An 11,835-nucleotide genomic window follows, 5' to 3' on the forward strand; every position below is an offset into this window, starting at 1 on the left:
CCTCATCCCCCACCACTGGCACCCGCCCCCCAAGGAAGGAGGCACTTGCCTGTTTGCTTTTCCTTCGTTCCCAACACTAGAAGGAAGAACTTTAAGAAGATGTGGGAGTACCTGAGACTCAGGCTGTGCCCCTTTCTCTCCTCCTCTCTACTAATACATTTTTTAAAAATTTTAAAAACTTTTCTGTGAATTTTCATCCTTAGAACCTATGTTTCTAACTGCATTTCTTGATTTATAAGATCTCTTTGAGTATATTAAGGAGAACTTTCTTGTGGAAAAAAGCCCGAGAGCTTGACTCTTAGAGGTGATTAGTTATTAGTGACAATAATGATGGCAGCTAACCTTTATCAACCACTATTTTCCAGATCTTGTTAGATATTTTACATGGAAGCTCTTATAATGCTCCTCACAACAGTGTGTGAGGTAGGAACTGTCATCATCTCAAGTTTATAGGAAAAGGAAACTGGGATTTAAGCAGTGTAGACCACTTGTCCAGTGTGCCCCAGCTGAATACTGACATCAGGATTTGAACCCAGGCACTAGCTCTGGAGAAAGAAGCAGGAAAGGCATTAGGGTCTTGAGAATGCAGAGGATCTTGAAAAGGCCACAATCCCTTTCCTCCTCTCTTTAAAACAAGTATTAATGGTGGGAGATTGCCCTGGGGTAGGTACTGAGCAGAAAGTGCTGAGGGAAACGGAGGGGGCCACAGAGCTTACCGTGTGAAGGAAGAGAGCCTCAAACACAAATAAGAATGTCATCTTCAATATTGTGTGAACTATGAAGAAAAAATTCGAAGGGTGTCTACAAGGTAACGGGTGGAGGACAATGTAGATCAAGGGAGTAGGAAAGGCTTCCCTGAGTAAGAAGTGTCTAAACAGACACCTGACAAGTGAATAAGTTAGTCAGATGAAGTGAGGCAAGACATTTTGGGCAGAGGAAATTGCTAGTGAAATGAAGTATTCCAGGAACTTTCAACAAATGAAATATGCAGGGTAGGTGGGTAGGGAGTTGAGTAGTCAGGGACATGTTTAAAGTCTCAGGAGGGGACCACAGGGTCTCTACCCGTTACTGGGGTAGGTGAGAGTTCTGGCATTTGGGGGCTTAGGTTTCAGGATTTGCCAGTCAGTGATGGGTCAGAAAGTGGTTTCTGAAGGTGCGAGGATCAAGGGTCCTGAGGTAGGAACTAATCTTGGGTTTTCTCTGTCTCAGAGGCTCCTAGTCTCATGGTAGGTTCTCCAGGTTTCTGCTCCCTCTTCTCACTCACCCACCCTCTCACCCCCAATCTGGGCAGATCTTCTGCACTGGGTTTCAAACTGTCTGTTCATTTCCCGCCCTTTTCTACCTCCTCATCCAGGCATTCCCCTGTACATATGGAAGGAAGAGCCCAGTATACTTGCCTTTACTAGAACCAACTTGGGCATTTTCTGCCTTTATTCCTTTACTGAAAACTATCTTTCTTTCCTGAAATTCCATTTCGTATTTATATTCACCTGAAAAAATTCTGGAAGTCTAGACAGTAGTCTAGTTCAGAGTATACTTCTACTTCCTTCACAAAGCTTTCCAGGTCCCTACAAAGTTCCTGTTTTGTCCATTACTGCCCAACCAATGGTAGCATAGTCTGTTTGCCTTATAATATTTTATGCATACCTATGTCTTCCAAAAGTTAGTAAGCCTGTCCAGACATGAGCCATATTATATCCATACCTTCATAGGCCCAGCCTCTTGTTTGTGCTTTCTTCTCTCCTTCCCTACAGCAGGAAATATTTGTTCACTCAGATTAATCAGTAGCTTGGCCAGTTTTTAAACCCCCACCTCCTAGCTATATTCCCACTACTCTCTGAGGGTGAGAGTCACCTGGGTGCTTGTTAAAAAATCAGATTTCTGGATTCCACCCTAAACCTAAAGAGTCATATTGTTCAGTGGCAAGAGAACCAAAAATTGTATTACTAACAGCTGCCTCAGGTTATTCTTGTCATGACAGAATTTGGGAAAATACTACTGAGTATTATTTAGGTCAGGGAATTATCAGGTGCACCCTAAGCTAAATGTTTGTTCACTCACCTCCCCCGCCCCGCCCCCGTGTAGCTGAACAGATTTTATTACAATAGGACTTGTTTTTCTGAAGCCTTCAGCCCTTTAAAAAGGGAAGGAAGGAAGTATGTTTTAGATATAGAAGTATTTCAAGATGGATGTTTGGAACTGGGAAAGGAACCTGGACTGGAGACCTAGATTAGAGAGTAAATTTGCATAGAATAGACCAGAAACCCAAATCTGGGAGAGAGTCTGAGCAGAACAGGAGCACCTAATTATACCAGGAATGTGATCCTCACAATCGTCCTTATAAGGTAGGTGTTATCTACATTTTGCAGATTAGGAGACTGAGTTTCAAAGAGGTCAAGTGACATAAATCACAGAGCTAGTAAGCATAAAAGCTCCCAAATTATGTGTGATTGTGCACTCATTTAAAAAATATTTATTGTCTCCCATTTACAAAGCACCTTTCTTAAACATAATCTATCCTTTTCTCTAACATCTTTTAAGCTTTTCTCTTTTTCTTTGGTTTTCTAGTTTGATTATGATGACTCTCGGTGTTGATTCCCTTTGTATTTGTTGGGATTCACAGGGTTTGTTTGTTTTTTTGAATCTGTGGCTTTAGTTCCTTTGCTACAAGTTACCCTAAGTTCCCTGCCATGTGTCTACTAACAAGACCGAGGCTTTCATAACAGTCATGGAAATGATATTCCATCACTTTGCCGTATTCTCTAGTGAAGATGAAAGTCGGAAGCCCCTTCCCCTACACTTGGGGGTGGGGTGGGAGATACCTTCGAACCTGTTCACCACAGTCTATTATTAGACTCCCCACTTTGATTTTTGCGCACTGGGACTCACAACGCAGTCAAAACATTCTAAATTGGGTTCAGCATCAATTGATTAAATGCACACCTAAGTTATATAGATCTTGCACACCAATCAGAGGAAAGGTTAAGCACGTTATGAAACAATAGGGAGGGCAGGCAAGCCAGTCTAAGACACAAGATAGAAGGCACTGCCTCACTCCTGAAAACAAAGGAGTGACCATTTCGCCTGTGCGTATTCGATGCCACTAAGCAAAGCCAAGTCTTTTCTAACTCTGCTGTGGTCTGAAATGTTTGTGTTCCCCCAAAATTCATATGCTGAAACCTAACCCCCAAGGTGATGGTATTAGGAGATGGGGGTCTTTGGGGGTGATTAGATAATTTGGGCAGAGCCCTCATGAGTAGCATTAGTGCCCTTATAAAAGAAGCCTGAGGAAGCTCCCTTGCCCCTTCCACTATGTGACATTACAGAAAAAGATGGCCATCAAGGAAGTGGGCTTTCACCAGATACCAAACCTGCTAGCTAGCACCTTGGTCTTGGACTTCCCAGCCTCCAGAACTGTAAGAAATAAATTTCTGTTGTTTATAAGCCACCCAGTCTACCATATTCTAGTATAGCAGCCTGAATGGAGTGAGGCTTCCAATTTTTAAATTGACTATTAGTCTGAGTCAAGGCAGGCCCGATAGAGGGCTCTCAGGGATGCCGTAGAAGGACCTGGAGACTTCAGGCCCAGGGTGAAGAGCATCTGCTTCCTAGACTTTACCAATGAGAAGGGAATGATTTTTGATCCTGGGGACTGTATTTTGTGGGCTCATCAAGCCATCACCTCTGTTACCTTTTGTCACGGAGTCACATCCTGCCATAATTATCTTTATTCCAGACTGGCCAGTTCTGGCTTCACTAAAATCTCAACCAATCTGTTGTTTCTACTCAGTCATTTACTTGATCTATGACTGGGCAAATCATTTCATCTGACTTTGAACTTCTTTGCCTATAAAAAAGGGGATAAAGCAAAACCATCTCCTGACATTACCAGGGCTGTTGCAGGGAGGGGATTAGAAAAGGGGATAGCACTTTGAGTTAATGAGACATAATATGATGAGGAGGTAGGATTATGATCACAGCTCTCTGCATTTTGTCAGCTCACAACAATTACAACCTAACCCAATAGTTAACAGCAGTGTCTTCCAAGTCCTGCTGAGTGAGAGGCCTGCCAGTCATCAGAACATATTAGAATCAAGGCTTACCCAGGCAGCTACTTCTGGACTTCACAGCAACACGTGTTTTTCCTGTCCCTGGTGAGGGCCCCTCCCTGCTGGAGTAAGTGAGCACACTGGCTCTCCTCCTAAATTACGTTCCCCCCCCGCCCCCCCCGCAGGAGAACTTCTCATTCTCTGGCTTTCCTCTGCTCCTTGCCCATCTGTCCCCCTTCCCTGTGGATCACTCACTCAAACCGCCTTCTCCCTTCCTCTCCCTTCCCTTCCTGGGGTCCCAGTCCTTCCGCGGGCCTCCCGGGTGCTCACCCTCCTCCCCTCTCTTCTCCCTGTCCCGAAAGCCCATTTCAGCCAGCGACCCTTTTGTGCATCAGCCTCTCTCCCTCTCCTTTTAACCGTCCGGACCTTAGCCGTTTCCCCGCGCGTGGTCCGACCTTGGAAGTTCAACGCTTTCAGGCGCCCGCCGGTGGGTGGGGGCCCAGGGGGCGGGGCGGCCGCGGGCGGGAAAGGCGCAGAGCCTTTATCCCTGGGGCTGGCCGAGGGCAGGTGACCCTCAGGTCGGTACCAACGGGAACCCGAAGGTGTGTGGCAGGGCCTGGCACCGAATCACTTCCCCAGGGCACACCTCGTATCTCTGCGGCTCCTCCCTAACTGGCTTGGGTCAGTCTGTCCTTCAGGGCCTGCCCTTGAGAGGGCTTACGGGGAGGCAAAGACCAGACCAGCAGGACCCAGTACCCCTCCGTGGGGGCCGTCTGCATAAAGTAACGGATTTTGTCATTGTTTTCCTGTTACATCATAACTGTTAAAATTAAAGTGATTATTTGAGGAACACACTAAATATGCTGATAATGAAATTGTACCTCCTTAAGCACCAGCAGTATTTGCTCCTTTCAAGACCAAAATTCACCTCCAGAAGCAGTCCATCCAAGCTGGGTAATTCCACAGAAAGACTAAGCAGAGGCCTAGGGTACCTCCCAGGAAAGATTACACTTTGAACACAGGCATACAATTTTGATGTCCTTTTAAATCACACTAAAACTACTGTAAAGGGATTTCCCCCTCTCCTAATGCATTATTTGCAATATGAATGAAAGTTGAGAGGAAGCTAGGAAATAGGATTTCCTCATCTACCCTAGGCCAAGATGTAGAACATGTCCCCATCTCCTATGCTCTGTTACCCTCTGGCACCCTGGTGAACATTGTCCTGATCCCTTAACTGACTTTAAAGGGATTTTTAAAGGCATAAATCCTCAGAGATGGTAAGAAAAAGAGGAGATGACATTTTGGAAAAATAGATGGACAGGTACCTAATGACTCAATAGAACCTATAACAGTACAGGGTAAGCAAAGACCTGCCACAACTAAATGATAGACCCCTCAAAAGGCCTAGGAATTGATGTTCAAGGTATCTCTGGAAATGGAATAGAGGGAAAATAAAAGAAGATTGGTTGAAAGCTATTGAGAAGATGGTACTGCTCTTTTTACCAGGGAGAAGCAGGAGATCTGTCTGGAGAAAATATAACTGAAGGTCCTTCAGGCACAGCTGAAGGCCAGGGATACCACAAAGCACCTGGACGCTTAAGTCTATGAAAGGCCTAGTAGCCCACCCTGCTCCACCCTGCGGTCTTCTCCCACTGGCTCCCCAGATGATGGGATCCACGCCTTTATTCTCTATCCAGGAAATAGGAAAAGTTTTCTCTAGGAGACCTGATCAGCCCAAGAGGAGACTTAAATATCCCAGCTTTTGGAGCTCTCCAACAGCCCAACCAGATCACTATACGGTGAAGCTCCAACTTGACAAGCTCCATCCACTGCTTAGAACTTAGTCCTCCACTATTAAATTAAATCTTGTCCTACTGTGAATAGGACTGACATGTATAGCCAACAAAATTCCAAAATTGACAGCCATTATGTAAAGCAAAAGATCAGAAGTCAAATGACTTTGAGCTTCATAAGAACACCATCTTAAAATATTGGCAAAAAAAATCCTGACCTAGGGATGCCTGGGTGGCTCAGTTGGTTAAGCGTCTGTCTTTGGCTCAGGTCATGATCCCAGGGTCCTGGGATTGAGTCCCACATCGGGCTCCTTGCTCAGTAAGGAGCCTGCTTCTCCCTCTGTCTGCCACTCCCCTTGCTTGTGCTCTCTCTCTGATAAATAAATAAATAAATAAATAAATAAATAAATAAATAAATAAATAAATAAAATCTTAAAAAAAAAAAATCCCGACCTATAATTATATACCTGACCAAACTATGAATCCAGTGTGAGGTAGAATTAGGCATATATAGACAAGTAAGTTTTCAAAAAATTTACCTTCCATGCATCATTTCTCTAGAAGCTATTATGGCTGGGACTAAGGTAAAGTGAGTGAGGTACTCTTTTTGCCTTGGGTGCAAAATTTGAAGAGGCACCGGAAAATTTAGTGAATAGGATAAGGAATATTTTAATGCAATACAAGAAAAAAATGAATGCAGAAAAATCCACGATGAACGAAATATCAAGAATGTAAAATAAAGATAGGACCCAACAGGGCTGGGATTATGGTGAGGGGAGTGAGGCCAAGTCATACAAGTGCAGGTGTGCGTCCCATCTTCATTAAACATTTTGATATTTTGTTGGTTATACAAGTCAACCCTACTTTATGTGGGACAGGACCATGTAGGGACATGAACACAAGGAAGTGAGCATCATTGGAGTCTAGTTATCATGATAACAAAAGTTATGATTTTATTGGGTGGAAAGGGGGGTATAGGAGTGTGTATTTCAGGTGGGCTTGTAGTAGAAATGGGAATTAAACCCTTATCTTCGATGGTGGATAGTCAGTAGATAATACTGCCAAACAGGAGAACCAAAAATTAATGTTAGCATTTTATTAAAAGATTAGCTAAAAGATTTGAGAGTGATTCCTTATGGGGAAGGAGTAATGGAGAGGGCAAGGGCAGGGGGCCAGGGACTGCTATTAATGTTGTAGAACTAGTTGACTCTTTATGTACATATATGACTAATAAAAAATTATAAATAAATCAGTGTTTGACATTTCAAATAAAAGTCTCTGAAGTGCTCATCATGGGGACGGCAGAGGTTTTTTGGACTTCATCACATGATGTTATGATTCAGTATTATTTTTACTTTGGGTTACATATGGAGGTGGGTGCTAGAATTGTCTCAGTGTTAGGGCCGCTAACAATCTTCCTGGGCTTGTACGTTTTCCAGGGGAGATAGCTGCTCCATCTCATGTGACCCTCACAACTACATAGCAAGGCATGAAATATCCCCAGGTCAAGGACACTGGCAGAGGAGGGAAACTGAGGCTGAGAAAGGGAAAGTAACCAGTCAGAACTAATCGTTCTGTAGTTAGTAAGTGACATTGAAGTAGCCTGGGTACCAGATCCTTCCAGGGAGACCAGTTTTCACACCCGGAAACTGGCGTTAGCTCCCTACGCTATAGCTGCTTTTTGGTCTCCTCTGACCAGATCCCCACTTTTGCCATCTAGTTCTGGTTGGACCTGCATCACCATTCCAAGTTGATGGGTACAGCTCTTCCCTGACCTGTGGAGGGCCCTCCATCTCTCTGGCTGCAGTTACTAAACATTTCATGCTTAAAGCCAGACTTTTCTGCCTCAACCACCCCATTGCTATTGCTTTTGCCTTTTCTGGGCTGAACTACAGGTCCACACATCTAGGCAGCCTGGGGCCTGGCCTTCGAATACCGTGAAGTGTCGCTCATTACTCCAGGGATGACTAATACTGCTAAATCTGGAGGGACAGGGGAGTTACTTCTGGTTTGAGAAAAGGGGGGTTTTTCCCCTGCCGGCAAACTGTGTCCCACCTTGAAGGCTCTGCCCCTGTCCAGGTGGGACCTTTGCACCTGCCTCTCCTTGACCACACACAATGTTGTGGCTCTGCTTCTTGAAACATAGATGGGATCGTGTGTCTGACTGGGAATGTCTTGTGTTTCTGCCTTTCCTATGTTGCTCAAAGCTTACTTGCTTCACGCTGGGAAATTGGGCAGCCTTATCACTCAAGCCAGCCTTATCATTCAAATGTGTATTTTTCAAGAGCCCTTCCATGTCTTATCTCTTATTACTTATATGCCTAGGTGGGTTCTGGGACTCAAAACTGTTTGGGTCAGACAAAGTACTCCTTCAATGGGCCTGATTGGTAAACTATTTCTTTCCCTCAAAATGTGGCTACATGGCTGGGCTAGATTCTGCTTCCAAAAGATGGGGCGCTACCAAGGGGAAGGTGCTTATCTTTGTGCCTGGTGCTAGCAATGGACCAAGAATCTGGCTGACCAAGTGCCTCCTTAGGTTGGGGAATAGGGAATGAGCCTCAGAGAACAGTCAACAGCTAAAGGAACACTGCTAGAATCTACAATAAGGGCTACCATTTCCAGGAGGTCCCTCCTCTAGGCATTATATTCTAGCAACAAAGCTTTGACTTCAGCTGAGGCCTGCTTTCTTCCTCAACCTTTATACTTGCTTTCCTCCCCTCTCACTTGTCCTCTCCCAGAAATAACTTGAAGGAACAAAGTCTTTCCATAAAACATCCCTTGCCCCTCACTAGTCAGACCTGACTAACCAGACCTGACTAACCAAGACCCTGGCTTGAGTTGTCTATGGAAGGGGCCAGCTTTTGGCCTAAGGTCCTCCTTTGTTCATGTTCTCTGTGATGCTTCCTCTTCTCTGGTTTGACCCCATGTCTGAGACTTAGACAGGAAACCTGCTTTCTTGGAAGGTTTGAGGGGGTAAGATTTTCAGGACAGTTGCCCCCCGCCCCTTTGTTTTGGAGAAGTGAATCTTCAGGGGCTTTCCTCCAGGGATGGTGATTCTAGAAGTGGGGCTTGCTGAAGGATCCAGGTCTGCAGAGTTATAGACTTACCTGTTTTTCTACTTTGAGCCCTGAGAAGAGTCCTGAGTGGCTCCCAGTTGCTCCCAATTCCCCAGCCCTGAATGACCCCTCTGGGAGATCAGAGTCAGGATGCATGGTGAAAAGAGCATGGGCTTTGGGGTCAGGCAGATCAGGATTCAAATTCTGACTCCACCACATTCTAATACCATTTCTTAGCAGGCCCCAAGCCTCCTATTGGACCCAGTGTTCTGCTTCCCTGAGTTAGGAGTGGCCTCTGCAGAGGACCTTATTTCTTTGAGCTATTCCTGCACGTTGATCTTAAATCAATCTTGAGTCTAACCCTTCTTATGCTATATGCCTGGTACAGTGATAAGCACTTTGAGCATTGTTTTATGTAATTCTCAAAATGGTAGTGTGAATTACGATTCTGACACTAATTACCACGTATTTTTTTTCCCCACACCACCAAGTAATGCTCTGATACCAGCTGGATGTCCTACAACTTAACTCAATCCTTATATTATCTGTCTAGAGATAGTGTCAGATCCCACACATTAAGGGCTCAGTTGTACAATGGCCCTCTTTCTTCAGATGCCAATTGCAAGTCCAAGTTGTCACCTGTGCTTCTGACTAACTGGCTATAGATTGGAGGTTCCAAAATCCCTTCCTTGGGTTCAGTTAATTTGCTAGAGCATTTACAGAACTCAAGAGAGGCATTTTGCTTACTAGATCACCACTTTATTATAAAAGAATATAACTCAGGAAGAGCCAGAGAGAAGAGATGCGTAGGGCAGGGTCTGAGCAAAGGGCACAGAGCTTCCATGTCCTTTCCAAGTTTTCCATGCCACTCTCCCCAATCTCCATGTGTTCACCAACCTGGAAGCTCTCCAAAGCTTGACCTTTTGGTTTTTATGGAGGCCTCATTATGTAGGCATAACTGATTAAATCATTGACCATTGGTGCTGGAACTGAATTCCCAGCCCCCCCCCCCCCCGCCCCGCCAAAGGTCAGAGAATAGGGCTGAAAGTTCTAACCCCCAATCAACTGATTGGTTCTTTCAGCAACCGGCTCATTCTTTTTTTTTTTCCCGTTTTTATTTAAATTCTAGTTAGTTAACATACATGGTAAAATTGGTTTTAGTAGAATTTATTGATTCATCACTTACATATTCATCACTTACATACACCCAGTGCTCATCACAGGTGCCCTCTTTAATACCCATCACCCATTTAGCCCATCCCCCACCCATCTCCCTCCATCAATCCTGTTTGTTCTCTAGTTAAGAGTCTCTTATGGTTTGCCTCCCTCTCTCTCTTTTTCCCCCTTCCCCTATGTTCATTGTTTTGTTTCTTAAATTCCACATTTGAGTGAAATCATATGGTATTTGTCTTTATCTGACCGATTTATTTTGCTTAACATAATACCCTCTAGTTCCATCCACATCATTGCAAATGGCAAGATTTTATTCTTTTTGATGGCTGAGTAATATTCTGTTTTAACATACCACTTCTTGTTTATCCATTCATCAGTTGATGGACATAATTTAGCTATTGTTGATAATACTGCTATAAACATCAGGGTGCATGTGCCCCTTCAAATCAGTATTTTTGAATCCTTTGGATAAATACCTAGGATGCAATTGCTGGGTCATAGGGTAGTTCTATTTTTAACTTTCTGAGGAACCTCCACAGTGTTTTCCACAATGGCTGCACCAGTTTGCATTCCCACCAGCAGAGTAGGAGGGTTCCCCTTTCTCAACATCCTCACCAGCATCTGTTGTTTCCTGTGTTGTTGATTTTAGCTATTCTGACATGTGTGAGGTGGTATCTCACTGTGGTTTTGATTTGCATTTCCCTGATGATTGAGTGCTATTGAGCTTCTTTTCATGTGTCTGTTAGCCATGTGTATGTCTTCTTTGGAAAAATGTCTGTTTATGTGTTCTGCCCATTTCTTAACTGGATTATTTATTTTTTGGGTGTTGAGTTTGATAAGTTCTTTATAGATTTTGGATACCAACCCTTTTATCAGGTATGTCCTTGCAACCAGCCCATTCATAAAGTGACCTAGGGGCTTTGGGAAAGTCAGCTCATTAGCAAATCAAGAGGCACTCTTTGGCTCTCATCACTTAGGAAATTCCACGGGTTTTAGGAGCTCTGTGCCAGGAAAGGGGATAAAGACTGAATGTATATTTCTTCCTATAAATACCATATCACAGAAGTTAATGTAATCATCCCTGGCTTATAGCTGAGACTCAGTCACTGAGATAACTTGTACAAAATCACACAAAAAGGCAGGTCAGGCTCATTGGAACGCAGGTCTTTAAGGCTTCAAAGACAACACAGCATGCCTGGAAAGAGCAAAGGTTTTGGAAGCAGACACCTGAGCTCAGTGTTGCCTACATTCCAACCGCAGGACCTCATGTAACTCTGCTAAGCTTTCTTAGCCTCACCTTCCTCTTCTGTCTAAGAGAACTATTCTGCAGGAGAGCTCTGAGAATGAAGTGAATTGGTGTATGTGAGATGCGTGTCATGTGGCACCCTCCCTTCGGTCACCCTGCTTTCCAGCCCAGGCTCTGTCATCTTCCCACCACCACATCATGCTGTTCCCAGCCCAGTATTGGAAATCAGGCAGGAACACAAATCAGTGATAGAAGAGAGAAAGCAGGAAGTACCATGGGAGCAGATGAGTTTTGTGAGGATGACCAAGAAGGACTCTGTAGAGACAGAGATATCAAATCGGGACCTGAAATATTCGACAGATTTCAAGAGATAGAAAATGGAAGGGAAGTCCCTGAGATTCCACCTCAGGTCACTAGGCAGGGCCTGGGGGGAAAGAAAGATGATGGATGTGTAAGTATTCTGTAGACCAAAGGGCCACACTGTGTGTGAAACGATGTTATTCAGGCCGTGCATT

This window comes from Eumetopias jubatus, unplaced genomic scaffold (genome assembly GCF_037043125.1).
Source record: "Eumetopias jubatus isolate StellerSeaLion01/CBP00866 unplaced genomic scaffold, mEumJub1_p1.0 scaffold_13, whole genome shotgun sequence".
NCBI classification, from domain to species: Eukaryota; Metazoa; Chordata; class Mammalia; order Carnivora; family Otariidae; genus Eumetopias; species Eumetopias jubatus.